Source organism: Triticum urartu, chromosome 3A (genome assembly GCF_056163025.1).
Source record: "Triticum urartu cultivar PI428250 chromosome 3A, HENAU_Tu73, whole genome shotgun sequence".
Lineage (NCBI taxonomy): Eukaryota > Viridiplantae > Streptophyta > Magnoliopsida > Poales > Poaceae > Triticum > Triticum urartu.
The window spans coordinates 723,586,152-723,601,861 of NC_141875.1; the positions used below are offsets into that span (position 1 = coordinate 723,586,152).

Genomic DNA, 15,710 nt, shown 5'->3' on the forward strand with positions numbered 1-15,710 from the left:
GGAAGACACCTGGCGCAATGGTCTCGGGGCGTTACACCATATCCCTCCAATAAGGCAAACATCGATTTTCCCTAATGGAAAAGATCTCTGAAAACAACTAAAAAACTAATCTACTCCTCCCGGTCGGAGGCGAGGTTGATGACCCCCGCACAGGAGCCATCGGCCTCGTTGTCGTTGGCGGTCATAGCCATATGCCTCTTTTCGCAGCGTTGTCGTGCTTATGCGGCGCCTCATCATCCTTAGCCTCGAGCTTCTCGAAAAGTTACTCCCATAGCACGTCTTTGATGCGAGCTGGCGGCGCTCGTGGTCAATCATACGGGTGCTCTACACGTACATGAACACAACCGTGTTCTTGTTGACGACATCCGGGTTCACGAGGAGCTTCGCTACGCCTGCATAATCCGTGTGTTGCGCCTGCAGTTGAGACACCGTAGCGTGGAGCTCCTACAAGAGCGTCCGATTGAAATGCTCCTCTACCTGTTGCATGGTGAAGATGTCGTCCGCCGCGCCACCCGCGATATAAGCGACCATCATATCCTCCTTCGGCACGGGTGCCTCCTCCTCCTGCGACCTCCACCATGGCCATGGGATTGTCTTCCTCCTCGTCCTCCATCTCGTCCATAGATCTCGAAGGTTGGCAGCATCAATGTGGGGCCAACGTCGGGCTTCTGCAACGTGGACCTCCGATGTGATTTTGGCGCAGTGCTCCGGAGTCAACATCTTGTACCATGTGATTTTGGTATGGACCATGGCAATGGTAGATGCGAACTAAGGGGGGGGGGTCATAAGATGGCGGAGGGGTGGGGAGATGGGCTCCAAGGTAGGCTTTTGGTGGGTGACTGGTCGACTTTTCAATAGATGGGGCAGGCGAAGTGGCAAAGGTTCAATGTGGGCAACTGATGTAGGCTTTTCGGGTGGCGTGCCGACATGACTGTAGATAGGTGGACGTCCGATGAAGATGGTGTGTATGAGGGGGGTGTCTATAGCCGGAGACGCCTTTTGGGGTGGGTCCAATGTGTCAGAGTCCGACGTGGCTCACGCGTGGACTCCCCTTGATTTCCTCTCGAATTGGGGCCAGGCTAGAAAATTCAAATGTTCGGACATGTCCTGATCAATTTGGTGATCTGTGTTGAACGGCTCAAAGTGTCTGAACCGTCTGATTCGAACATTTGAGACTTATTTGAAGATCCTCACTGGACATGAACTTATTCGGCAAACCAGTATTTTGTCCTCTAACATGTTGGGTGTACGTGCAATGCCATTTTTTCTCCTCAAATGCAGTTGACCTGAACCGGCCCCTTGTTCCCCCTTATGGTGGGGCAACCTCTCCATGGCGGTCATTCATCGCGCTTTTACTTCCACGTAGTTGGCGTGCTTTCCCTTTCCTCTCTCGTCTTCAGCTTGGTCGCATCATTGATGATTATGACCTGCATGAGAACGGTAGCCATGGAGGTTAGGTCTTCCCTCAATAAGCAACTCAAAAGGATCGCAGTATCAAGTTGGCCGTCATAATAACCACCAATATGGTGATCTGGTCCCAAAATGGCACTCTAACAGAGTCGCCATATGCATCTCAATCTGACATAAGTTTTGGAGCTGATGCCATATCTAGCCCACGAGCCTCCATATTTGGAGGCTGTGGGTGTTGGTTTGGAGCACGGGAAAGGGAAGTTTCAATCCAACATGTTCCTCCCATGCACATCCAAGTCAATGGCGCTCCATTTGTATCGTTACCACTTCCGCCGTGCCAATGGCGTAACTACTTATCCACCAGGAAGATCGCTAATTAATGACTACTATCACGTTTCACACAGGTTTCCCACCCACACGCGATAACCCCCTTGTTTCTCACTGGAGTGTATCCATTCGTGAATATATAAACCCCCACAGAAGCATAACTCTGCTTTTCACTTCCCGAGAAGCATAACTTGTGCTTCACGTGGAACAACTGTTCTTTTTCATTTTTCGAGAAGCACATTTTTCTATTCATGCGGGAAGAACAATTTTTTTTCGCATGATACACAACTGTGTTCTTCAATTTTGGGATGCATAGTTTCTTTCACATGGTGTGCTTCATGCAATTAAAACTAGAAAAACTAAAAAAATCATTTTTCCCTAGAAAAACATAGGGAAAATTAAGTGAAATCCGAAACCCCAAAAAATAGTGGAAAAAAATCCTTGGCAAAACCGTGCAGGAAAAAAACTGGGTTTCCGTGATGCCCCCAACACGCGATACGTGGCGATTGAAGCGCTCGCGCGCGTCTGCTAGGAAGCCCCCGAGGGGGTATCCGTGGACTAGTTAGTCCCTGTTTTGGCAACCAAGCAAATATTAGCCAAAATATTGGCATTCAAGCGAAGCAAGGCCATATTTATTGGGAGCTCCTATATGATGCTCCTTGTGCAAACAGTAGTCGGCCTTCCGCACAAGGAGAGCCCCGATTGAGCCGACCCATATAGCTACTATGGCGATTAGTTTTTTTTAATCCGGCTTTAAAAAGCATGGATTTTTTAGAAAAAGTCCATACATTTTTTGAAACCGCATAGTAGAAATTCGGAACATTTTTGAATTATTTTCGAAATTTGGGAACATTTGTTTTAAAAATACTATTTTTGAATTATCGAACAGTTTTGAAAATGGGAACAATTTTTGGAATTCCAAAGCAAATTTGGAAGCATGAATTTTTTTGAAATTCCTATTTTCTTGAATCTGCAAACAAATTTTGTAAACAGGAACATTTTTTTGTAACTCCGAACAAAACTTGAAAACAAAAACATTTTGAAAACCCCAACATTTTCTTGAATTTATGAAAATAGAAAAACTAAAATAAAATAGATAGAAAAGCATTTTTGAATTTTTAAACAGGGTAGCTCGTCCTTAAAAAAAGGAATTTGAACAAAAAGCCCAGTGCTAATGTATAGCACGTGCCAACCCGGGGGATGCAATTGCGCTATTTTTTCTTACGACTGTGCCCTCATAGGGGATCTTTTCACTGCATTTGTTTTGATCCGTGCGCACTTATCGGTGCTGGGTCACGGATGGGCTCGGAGGCCATCTTTTCGTCCGTGTGCACTTTTCGATGCTGGTTCACGGGTTGGGCTCAGCGGCCTCTTTTATTTGTGCGCTTTGGCATCTTTCGCAGCTGACAGCCGTGCATGATCCCCGTGTTGGCGATGCACTAGGCAGAATTCGGCCTAATAAACTGATCACATATTGATTAAACTTCCGGTACGGTACTATTCGTCCGGTGTATTTCTCGTCGCGCAAATGGGCCGGCCCATTTACTTCGTCCCTGTGCGTTGCCTCCTCTCCTTCCCGAGCCCCGACGACGCCTTCGGCCTTCTCACTCGCCGCCGGCGCCGCCACCGGGGTTGGCGCCGCCGGCCACTCCTATGCTCCCTCCAGTCTCGGAGTCCACTGACTCTGCTCATCCCCTCATTGGATTCGGCGCCTCCCTGAAACACGACCTCCGCCATGTGTTCGCCGCCTCCCCCGAAATCCTATCCCAGCCGCGCCCGAGCTCTGGTGGCCGTGACGGCGTCGCGTGCGCCCGCGGCGGCTCTCTCGTCGCCGGGACCTAGGGTTCGGGCATCCGTGCTTGGTGCCCCGCGTCTCGAGGTCCCCGTCCTCCGTCGTGAGGCATGCTTCGATCTGGTTTTCCCGACGTTTTGTGGCGAATTTGCTCCTGAATTATCAGGTGTGCATGCCCTGTTCTAGCATTCTTTGCTCATTTGTAAGAGATGAGTAGCGGGATGTCGTGCTAAACACACAACAAATATACTTGAACATTAACAAGAAAAGAACGGCGGAGAGATATTAGGATTTAGGAGTAGGGAATGTGGTTGTTCAGTGTGCAAGTGTCACGTCGATGTTCGTAGTCACTGCCATAAACAACGAACCCGCATGATCAACCAGGTTCCTGTAGAACTATGCGGAGAATCTGGTAGTATTGCATACCTGGTTAATTTTAATGCTCCTGTGTTTAGTACTCTCTTTCTAGGCATTGCTCTTAATTTTGAATAATGTGTTAGTGACGCCGAAAGTACTATAATCTAGAGACTAGAGATGAATTAATTTTGTTAATATTGTACTTGCTCTCGTAAACACCCTAGCTCTGTGAATTGGTCATTTCATTAGGTTCTGATTTCATAACTGTATAAAGTACATCTTTTTTTTTTTTGTTAATTCCGCAGTTTATGCCCAAGCTGTCTAGTTGGAGAGGAGAAACGGGAATATAAACCAATTATGTAATGATACTATCTCCATTATTATCCTTAAAGGCCAGTTTTCTACGCAACTCAGGGAAAACTCATGGGTCCCCATCCTCTGTTTTTGTTTATCAATCATAGTTAGAAACCTCATGACAAACATAGCATTGAAACTATCCTGCAGATCTCGTGTCAGAGAATGAAACTACTCGGTATATCTTTATTTATGTAGTTTCTCCATTCTCGTCTAGATTTTGTAGTCTTCCTTTCAAATATGTGTTAATGACGTGGGTAAGAGTGAACTAATTCAGCTGTATATTCTACCATTTCAGATGCATTAGAATCCCTTAATTCTGGATTCGGAAAACCATCCAGGTCATGATGGAGTATTGGCCGCTTGAGCTTATTTCGCAAGATTACTTTGTAGAAAAGTTTCCTCCTATATCTACTGATTTTAAGTAGGTAAACTGAGCTTCCGTTTTCTGTATTTGATCGCACAAGTACTTTACAGAAGACTGGAAATTTCTGTGGTTGAGTTCTCTGCGAGATGACATGTGTTTCTGCATTTCTTTGCTGCATGTGTTTCCTAGTGGACATTAGACCAATAGTATTTTCTGAACCAGTTTGTGTTATACGCCATGAATCACATGTTTCCTAATTGATTTAGTTGATGTTTACACATATTTCTTCAGCTTGCTTTCAAAATAAGTAGTGCAAGTAAGCAACGAAAAGGGCTACTAACTGAGTTTACCAGGTTTCCTGTTCTATCTGTGATATGCTATTACACAAGATTAAATGTGCAATGCTAGGGCTATCTGTTTAGATCTTATAAATTTTACATTCTGCTATGAGCAATGCTTATCAAATACTTTCTCTTTTTCATATAATCTTATGTGAGCAATGCATATTCCTTGTGTTCTAATATATATATATATATATATATCTGAACTTGTTGTTTTATGTGCAGTAAGAGGAGGTTACAGGTCTTAAAATAATGATACAATTAGTTAGAATTTGACTCTACATGCACCGGCTAGAATGGAATAGCAAATGAAGCAACTGTTCTCCTGTTTTGCCATCATGATGAAATGCAATGAACATTTCCAGGTTGCTTATCCATGTGTTGTACATATATAATGAAACTAGTAAGCAAAAAGGATAATGTTTGTTCTCTGATTATGATAATTCTGACATGACTAAGGCTCTTATTATTTGGCTACAGAGATCTGGTTAGGACTATCCCAAAGAACTATTTCTGTTGGTCAAAGATGCTTAAAAATGACGAGTTGATATATGATGTTGCTTCAGTTGATAGCTGTGCAAATATGGAAGTTATATACGACGCTGTTTTGCTTGATAGCTGTGCAAATATCCATGTCGAAATCAGTTTCAATGGGAACCGATGGCTTTGTAATCGGTTCGAAAAACCGGCTATAGGAGTTCAGACCCGATGCTGATGCTGTTTCTGTAGTAGTGAACAAATATATATTTGTTGTAACACCGTGAACTTCTTTTTCCTTACCTGTAATGTTATTACAGCGTAGACTGTTCTAAATCTTCTTTTCCAGAGGAAAATATAGTTTGAAGCATGGGTTGGGGGAACTGCTAATGCATTTATCTGTTTTAATTAGTTAGCTATACTTACTATATCTTTTGTGTTTTTTAGGTAACCATCATCTACGTTCTTGATCATTGATCAATAAGCATTCATTTGCAGAAGAAAAACTACCCGACATGCTTGATCTATGGTGGAGCGCAGATGATCTAGAGCACCTATATGAAGCGTAGTGAAAAATATCGGAAGAGGTTGTTTTATGCCCTGTTTTGTTGTGGAATGGTATTGCTTTTAGTAGGCAGTTGGAAACCACTTGTTTAGACAAACCACAAACCAGAAACCAGATGAGAGGAAAACATTCTTTTCGTCTGTTGTTCACACGAGTACCCAAGAAATTTATTGTATCAAGTAGTAGTATTGTCTCTTGCCAAAAAAAAGGTAGTCGACTCTGTGACCTTGTTGCCCATAAGGTTTTTTTTTGCTGCTTGGAAGGTTTCATAAATTGTGACCTTTGTGGAGTGCCCTGCCTCAGTGATAATTTCGGTTTCATTGTGTCAAATAGACTTCCTATGAAGTTAACCTTCGTTGTAATTATGAGCATGTGAGCAAGTATTCATTCCCAGCTTGGTTCTTTTGCAAGAATTCTTGGTATTGTTTTCAGCTTCTGGTTTCCTCTGAATCCTAGAGAGATAAAATATGTTTCCTGTTTTCTTTACCCGATCACATTTTAAAATCTCAGCTAGGTAATCTGATTGGAATTTCAGCAACTACATGATCAATTTGTGTTGCGGTTATCCTATTTCCAGTTGTCTTATGTTTTAAAGTGGGTGTCATCTGTTGAGCTGCATGGTATTTTTTTCTGTAATATTATTATTGATTTTGGTCCCCTGCCCTACGCTGAAATCCTTTCAATATCCTCAGCTTCCATGCCCCGACCACACTGCAGTCCGTAATGTACATGAAGGGGAGGAGGAGGTGCATTGACAATAGTTTGAATCAGCTCGGGCAGCCGCCATAGTTGGTGATGCTGTGGAGTGGAGGAACTATGGCAGATGGCACTTCCCCTATACAGTTGTGAACTGCAGTAGACTGATGGCACCGTGGTTCACCTTCCATATATGTCTGGAATTTGCCAGGCAAGTAACTCATTATTCTTAAATCCCTGCTCCATTCTCCAGTCCAAATTCAATTAAAGCAAATAAATCGGACTAATCTTTAATGCTGATCAAGAAAAATGTGCATTGTAGAGATGTCCGTCTACCAGGACTGCTTCATGACCAGACTGCATCATAAGGGTTAGAGAAGAACCGGCAGGGGTGGTCTGCATCATCTCTAGTGGTAGCATGCAAGCCTTGATCTAGTTGCTAGCCAACATAATTAGTTCATGTTTTGTATGGATAAGATTGGAGCTCTTCTATTGCTTCTTCTTAATACAGGCTAAATCACTGATTATCTTCATGGTATGTCTAATCATGCATTCTGTCTTCTGGCATTAAGCAAAGTTATTAGGCCTAGGCTTCGCACATTGAATTGATAATCTCTCTGAGTTTCTAGCTCTTTGAATTTCTATTCATGTTCCCGCACGAGTATATAATCGTATTCATAAATATGGGTATTCACTGTGCTTAAGGATAGGGGGAAAACCAAGTGTATTTTTCAGAGGAGTGTTTATGAGATTTGAGGTGCTGCATGATTTCTCTGTATAAGTTTATATGCTCCTATTTGTGTTCTGTACCGATTCTTCCATTATTTTCTTAATAGGATCTGGCTAAGTAAAGTTTGCTATTGAAAGCCCACCTGACATTGGTAGGCAATTCTCTTGAATGGAAGGTTTAATCGAGGATTGAATTGACCACAAACTACTATAGCAGATGCAAGGCGTCAATCAGCTCAGAAGAAATGCCAAATGAACTTAATTAGTTTCTCATTGATATCACTAACAGTAATGAGTTTGTGCGATTTCTGACCTGCAGGCTGTAACATGAGTAAAAGCTAACCAATGTATTATTACCTACTCCCTTCGTAAAGAAATATAAGAGCATTTAGATCACTACATTAGTGATCTAAACACTCTTATATTTATTGAGTATCTGGATGTATATGTTACTCCTGTTTTTATTTACTCTGCATATTAGAGTTAACTGAAGTTAAACTTCTTAAAGTTTTACCAATTTTATATAACCAAATATAAATAGATTTCATAACAAATTTATATGATGTGAAAGTACACTCAACACATTGGTATGAATCTAATGGTGGTGAATTGTTATGAATCGGTATTTTGAAAAAATCAAAAAGCATATTTAAAAGTTCCAAAAAAATCTGAAAAAAATAGCATGAAAACTTATATGTATTCCGCAAGAACGTGTTAAATTTCGTCGAAAAATGTTGTGATTTGTAGGCTGTACAAAAATAACAAATTTCTGGCCCAATAACTAAAATAAAAGGCCCATTAAAAATGTGTATTTGTCTTTTTCCTGTATGCCAAATGTAAACGTATAATACTGTGAAATTTTGCATGTACATAGTATACATGTGCATGTGTGTTCAAAAAATAAATTTGGAATTTTTCGCGCTCAAAAAAATAAAAATTGAAAACGAGCTCACTGGAGCTCGGCCTCCATTGGCATTTTCCGCAGCCTGCAGCTGCTTCTGATCCTATGCGACACGTACCTCGACGAAGCAGTCGTGGAAGTGGGGCCGGATGAGCCCGGCGGCGACGCTGGGGTCGGTCGCGAAGGCCGCTGTGACGGCGCACCGGATGATGGCCTCGGCGTTGGGGCAGGTGGTGCCTGCAACTGCCCCTGCGCGCGGCTCGCCGTCAGGCACATCACGGCGGTGACCCGCGCCGCCGCCATGCTGCTGCTCCTGCTCGCCATGGTCGTACATCCTGGCTGGCCAGGCTTTAGCAGTGGAGTATTTATAGAGCGAGCCAGCCAGGGGTTCGAGTGTTGATCGATTGCATTTGTTTGACAAGTTGTGCAGTGCTAGACACGGTGCGTCGACGAAGGGGTCGTCTTGATCCGAAAATACTTGTCATCAAAATGGATAAAAAGAGATATATTTAGAACTAAAATACATCTAGATACATCCTCTTTTATTTATTTTCATGATAAATATTTCCGGACAAAGGAAGTAGTACCTAGCCGAGGTGACACGAGGTTGTCCGGCCCCCGCCATGGCCGCTGAAGTCAAGGTGAGGAGAGGTACTGTAGGCACCCAGCGGATGGATGATGGATGGGTGGTTGCACGGTGACAGGGAGACGACAACTTTTGCTTTGGAATGGCTATGCGCCTAGATGGAGACCACAAGGCTTCGGTCAGAACTGTCGTAGATGAATGTTACCTATCGGTCCACTGGTCCAGTTGGTGCCAAGCTCCCTCCCCAGCTTGGGACCAGTGGCATGAAGTCACTCACATTGGCTTGGCCTATGGCAGCCGGAATTGTATACCTAGGACGCAAGCCAGCAAGGTCAGCACTCGCATTCTGCTCGTCGCTTGAGATGGTGAGGCGGGAGGAAGATGACAACGAGGGTAAAGATTTGTCGATTCCATCCGCTGCTTGTTGTGCCAAGCAAGTGTCTGACTAGTCTTTGCCTGCTTGGTTTCATTTGTCTGAATCCTTCGATCCATTCGCCCGGCCGATCGTTTGCTTGTGCCAGCAAGCAAGCCTACCTACCCCGCCTGTCTGCTTGTACGAGGATGATGTCATCAACGGGCCGGAGGTGCAACACCACCTTAGATTTGTCAAAAAATCATCATCCATACTAGGGATTTCGATGATTTGTATCTATCTCATTCCTAGTGCGCCTCCAAAGCAGCTCACCAAACTGACCTCATCAGAATATCCATGGACATGTTCGGACATCCGACCGGACGAAAGACCATCCAACCCTATCCCTCCAATAAGGTAGACATCGATTTTCCCTAATGGAAAAGATATCTGAAAACAACTAAAAAAACTAATCCACTCCTCCCGGTCGGAGGCGAGGTTCAATGACCCCCGCACAGGAGCCATCGGCCTCGTTGTCGTTGGCAGTCAGAGCCATATGCCTCTTTTCGCAGCATTGCCGTGCTTATGCGGCGCCTCATCATCCTTAGCCTCAAGCTTCTCGAAAAGTTATTCCCATAGTGCGTCGTTGATGCGAGATGGCGGCGCTCGTGGTCAATAGTACGGGTGCTCTACACGGACATGAACACAACCGTGTTCTTGTCGACGACATCCGGGTTCACGAGGAGCTTCGCTACGACTACATAATTCGTGTGTTGCACCTGCAGTTGAGACACCGTAGCGTGGAGCTCCTACAAAAGCGTCCGATTGAAATGCTCCTCTACCTGTTGCATGGTGAAGATGTCGTCCGCCGCGCCACCCACGACATAAGCGACCATCATCTCCTCCTTCGGCACGGGTGCCTCCTCCTCCCGCGACCCCACCATGGCCGTGGGATTGCCTTCCTCCTTGTCCTCCATCTCTTCCATAGATCTTGAAGGTTGGCCAACATTAATGTGGGCCTGACGTCGGGCTTCTGCAACGTGGACCTCCGTTGTGATTTTGGCGCAGTGCTCCGGAGTCAACATCTTGTACCATGTGATTTTGGCATGGACCATGGCAATGGTAGATGCGAACTAGGGGGGTGCTGGAAATATGCCCTAGTGGCAATAATAAAATGGTTATTATTATATTTCCTTGTTCATGATAATTGCCTATTGTTCATGCTATAATTGTGTTATCCGGAAATCGTAATACATGTGTGAATACATAGACCACAACACGTCCCTAGTGAGCCTCTAGTTGACTAGCTCGTTGATCAAAAGATAGTCACGGTTTCCTGACTATGGACATTAGATGTCATTGATAACGGGATCACATCATTAGGAGAATGATGTGATGGACAAGACCCAATCCTAAGCATAGCACAAGATCGTGTAGTTTGTTTGCTAGAGCTTTTCCGAATGTCAAGTATCATTTCCTTAGACCATGAGATTGTGCAACTCCCGGATACCGTAGGAGTGCTTTGGGTGTGCCAAACGTCACAACGTAACTGAGTGACTATAAAGGTGCACTACGGGTATCTCTGAAAGTGTCTGTTGGGTTGGCACGAATCGAGACTGGGATTTGTCACTCCGTATGACGGAGAGGTATCTCTGGGCCCACTCGGTAATGCATCATCATAATGAGCTCAATGTGACCAAGTGGTTGATCACGGGATAATGCATTACGGTATGAGTAAAGTGACTTGCCGGTAACGAGATTGAACGAGGTATTGGGATACCGACGATCGAGTCTCGGGCGAGTAACGTACCGATTGACAAAGGGAATTATATACGGGATTGATTGAATCCTCGACACCGTGGTTCATCCGATGAGATCATCGAGGAGCATGTGGGAGCCAACATGGGTATCCAGATCCCGCTGTTGGTTATTGACTGAAGAGTCGTCTCGGTCATGTCTGCGTGTCTCCCGAACCCGTAGGGTCTACACACTTAAGGTTCGGCGATGCTAGGGTTGTTGAGATATTAGTATGCGGTAACCCGAAAGTTGTTCGGAGTCCCGGATGAGATCCCGGACGTCACGAGGAGTTCCGGAATGGTCCGGAGGTGAAGAATTGTATATAGGAAGTCCAGTTTCGGCCACCGGGAAAGTTTCGGGGGTCACCGGTATTGTACCGGGACCACCGGAAGGGTCCCGGGGGTCCACCGGGTGGGGCCACCTATCCCGGAGGGCCCCATGGGCTGAAGTGGGAGGGGAACCAGCCCCTGATGGGCTGGTGCGCCCCCCTTGGGCCTCCCCCTGCGCCTAGGGTTGGAAACCCTAGGGGTGGGGGCGCCCCACTTGACTTGGGGGGCAAGCCACCCCCCTTGGCCGCCCCCCATCTAGATGGGATCTAGATGGGCCGGCGCCCCCCTGGACCCCTATATAAAGAGGGGGGAGGGAGGGCTGCGCACCCAAGCCCCTGGCGCCTCCCTCTTCCCCCCGTAAGACCTTTCCCTCTCGTTAGAGCTTGGCGAAGCCCTGCCGAGATCCCGCTGCTTCCACCACCACGCCGTCGTGCTGCTGGATCTCCATCAACCTCCCCTTCCCCCTTGCTGGATCAAGAAGGAGGAGACGTCTTCCAACCGTACGTGTGTTGAACGCGGAGGTGCCGTCCGTTCGGCGCTCGGTCATCGGTGATTTGGATCACGACGAGTACGACTCCATCAACCCTGTTCTCTTGAATGCTTCCGCTCGCGATCTACAAGGGTATGTAGATGCACTCCTTTCCTCTCGTTGCTAGAAGACTCCATAGATTGATCATGGTGATGCGTAGAAAATTTTAAATTATGCTACGTCCCCAACAGGGGGGTCATACGATGGCGGAGGGGTTGGGAGATGGGCTCCAAGATAGGCTTTTGGTGGGTGACTGGTCGACTTTTCAATAGATGGGGCAGGAGCGAAGTGGAAAAGGTTCAAGGTGGGCAACTGAGGTAGGCTTTTCGGGGGTGTGCCGACATGACTGTAGATAGGTGGACGTCCGATGAAGATGGTGTGTATGTGGGGGAGGGGCTATAGCCGGAGACGCCTTTTGGGGCGGGTCCAATGTGTCAGAGTCCAATGTGGCTCACGCCTAGACTCCCCCTGATTTCCACTCGAATTGGGGCCACGCTAGAAAATTCAAATGTTCGGACATGTCCTGATCAATTTGGTGATCTATGTTGAACGGCTCAAAGAGTCTGAACCGTCTGATTCGAACATTTGAGATTTATTTGAAGATCCTCACTGGACATGACCTTATTCGGCAAACCAGTATTTTGTCCTCTAACAAGTTGGGTCTACATGCAATGCCATTTTTTCTCCTCAAATGCAGTTGACCTGAACCGACCCCTTGTTCCCCCTTATGGTGGGGCAACCTCTCCATGGCGGTCATTCATCGTGCTTTTACTTCCACGTAGTTGGCGTGCTTTCCCTTTCCTCTCTCGTCTTCAGCTTGGTCGTATCATTGATGATTATGACCTGCATGAGAACGGTAGCCGTGGAGGTTAGGTCTTCCCTCAAGCAACTCAAAAGGATCACAGTATCAAGTCGGTCGTCATAATAACCACCAATATGGTGATCTGGTCCCAAAATGGCACTCTAACAGAGTCGCCATATGCATCTTAGTCTGACATAAGTTTTGGAGCTGATGCCATATCTAGCCCACGAGCCTCCATATTTGGAGGCTGTGGGTGTTGGTTTGGAGCATGGGAAAGGGAAGTTTCAATCCGACATGTTCCTCCCGTGGACATCCAAGTCAATGGTGCTCCATTCGTATGGTTACCACTTACGCCGTGCCAATGGCGTAACTACTTATCCACCAGGAAGACCGCTAATTAATGACTACTGTCACGTTTCACACCGGTTTCCCAACCACACGCGACAACCCCCCTGGTTTCTCGCCAGAGTGTATCCATTCACGAATATATAAACCCCCACATAAGCATAACTCTGCTTTTCACTTCCCGAGAAGCATAACTTGTGCTTCATGTGGAACAACTGTTCGTTTTCATTTTTCGAGAAGTACATTTTTTTATTCACGCGGGAAGAACAATTTTTTTCGCATGATACACAGCCGTGTTCTTCAATTTTGGGATGCATAGTTTCTTTCACATGGTTTTATGAAAAAAGAAAAACTAAAAGAAAATAGATAGAAAAGCATTTTTGAATTTTTGAAAACCCCACCATTTTCTTGAATTTATGAAAATAGAAAAACTAAAAAAATAGATAGAAAAGCATTTTTAAATTTTTAAACAGGGTAGCTCATCCTTAAAAAAAGGAATTTGAACAAAAAGCCTAGTGCTAATGTATAGCACGTGCCAACCCGGGGGATGCAATTGCGCTATTTTTTCTTACGACTATGCCCTCATAGGGGATCTTTTCACTGCATTTGTTTTGATCCGTGCGCACTTATCGGTGCTGGGTCACGGATGGGCTCGGAGGCCATCTTTTCGTCCGTGTGCACTTTTCGATGCTGGTTCACGGGTTGGGCTCAGCGGCCTCTTTTATTTGTGCGCTTTGGCATCTTTCGCAGCTGACAGCCGTGCATGATCCCCGTGTTGGCGATGCACTAGGCAGAATTCGGCCTAATAAACTGATCACATATTGATTAAACTTCCGGTACGGTACTATTCGTCCGGTGTATTTCTCGTCGCGCAAATGGGCCGGCCCATTTACTTCGTCCCTGTGCGTTGCCTCCTCTCCTTCCCGAGCCCCGACGACGCCTTCGGCCTTCCCACTCGCCGCCGGCGCCGCCACCGGGGTTGGCGCCGCCGGCCACTTCTATGCTCCCTCCAGTCTCGGAGTCTTTGACTGCCCACTGACTCTGCTCATCCCCTCACTGGAGTCAGCGCCTCCCTGGAGCACTCCGCCGTCTGTTCGTCGCCTCCCCCGAAACCCTATCCCGGCCGCGCCAGAGCTCTGGTGGCCGTGACGGCGTCGCCTGCGCCCGCGGAGGCTCCCTCGCCGGGACCTATGGTTCGGGCATCCGTGCTTGGTGCCCCGCGTCTCGAGGTCCCCGTCCTTCAGCAGGACGCCGGAGCTGCCCGCCGTCGTCCCCGTTGTTCAAGCAGGTGAGGCTCGGTCCAACCCCAACGTCAACCGTACCTGCTTCGATCTGGTTTCCCGACGAATTTGCTCCTGAATTGCCGTGTGTGCATGCCCTGTTCTAGCATACTTTCATTTGTATGGGAGGAGTAGCGAGATGTCGTGCTAAACACACAACAAATTCAAACATTAACAAGAAAAGAGTGGCGGAAAGATCAGGAGTAGTGTATGCATTATTATAAAGTACTAGTAAAATGCCCGTGCGTTGTCACGGGCCTTTTAATTTGTTTTAATCCGATTGCACCTATAAATATAATGCATATCTTATCTCGTTCCCCATTCTGTCTATCACCCTCCATCTCTATCCCTACCCTTCTATTTCCCACCCTCGCTACCTCTTTCTTTCTAGACCCCTCTATGTCTCCATGACACAATACCCTAATGACGAAACCCCCCCCCCCCCCCCCGCTATATATTATAAAGCAACAATCACTGCTTACATCCGATAAGACCGATACAAACACACACCGCCACCGCACTCAACACACATCCAAAGCAAGATACAAAGGTGCCGACAAACCACCCCAACGACTACCAAGCATACTACGAATGAGCAAAAAAGAACCGCTTCTAGCCGACGGACCACCGCATGAGTGATCCACCAAAGAGAGGTGAGACGGCCAACGCCGTAGCGGGGACTCCAAAACGGTGCCTCCAAGAAGGGCAGGACCACTGATAGCCGCCATCATCTCATCCCGTGGATCAAGTTTTCACTCGGAGCAACACAAAGGGAGTGAGAGCACCACGACGGACCCTGCAAGGGGGAAACAACGTCTGCAGACGCCAGCGCCGACGTGTAGTACAAAGATTGGGCAAGTGATGTACCCCGGTGCTCCGACCCCCTCCGTCGCACCCCTTCTCCGCCAACCACCCGCATCCATGCTGCCCGAGCGGCCTTGTCTGCTCTCCCGCTCCTGAGCCGCGCAAATCCGCCCAAGATCAACGTGCCTCCCACTGCCAGGGCCGCCACCTTGTACCCAGACCACCCTGAGAACATCAAAGGGGGTGGCTTTCAATAGCTCCTCCAAATCCAACCACCGCCGGAACTGACAACGACCGTCCAACCTCAAGCATCGCCAGAAAGAACCAGGCTGGGGAAAAGGGGAAGGGAAAGGACCGGCACACGACCACGACCGACACCCCCTACGCCAGCGACAGGCGACTCAACAACAGCAGAGCCCCGATCCCTCCTACCGACTTCCCCCTCCCCCCGAAGCACCCCTGCTTCGCCCCACCACGGCTACTGGCGCGGACTGGCGAGAGGCCACCAGCAGCCACATCTCCGCCGAAGAGGGGGATAGATCCACCGCCACCACCACCACCAAAGATGGG

General features: G+C 46.9%; 1 long non-coding RNA gene across 1 annotated transcript; it reads left to right on the forward strand.

Annotated features, from left to right (window-relative positions):
- The first annotated feature begins 3,275 nt into the window (after nucleotides 1–3,275).
- On the forward strand, nucleotides 3,276–6,740 carry LOC147982211 (uncharacterized). Its single transcript, XR_015600006.1, has 4 exons — nucleotides 3,276–3,695; nucleotides 4,539–4,668; nucleotides 5,873–6,012; nucleotides 6,683–6,740. It is a non-coding gene; the product is annotated as an uncharacterized LOC147982211 (long non-coding RNA).
- Nucleotides 6,741–15,710: the final 8,970 nt, after the last annotated feature.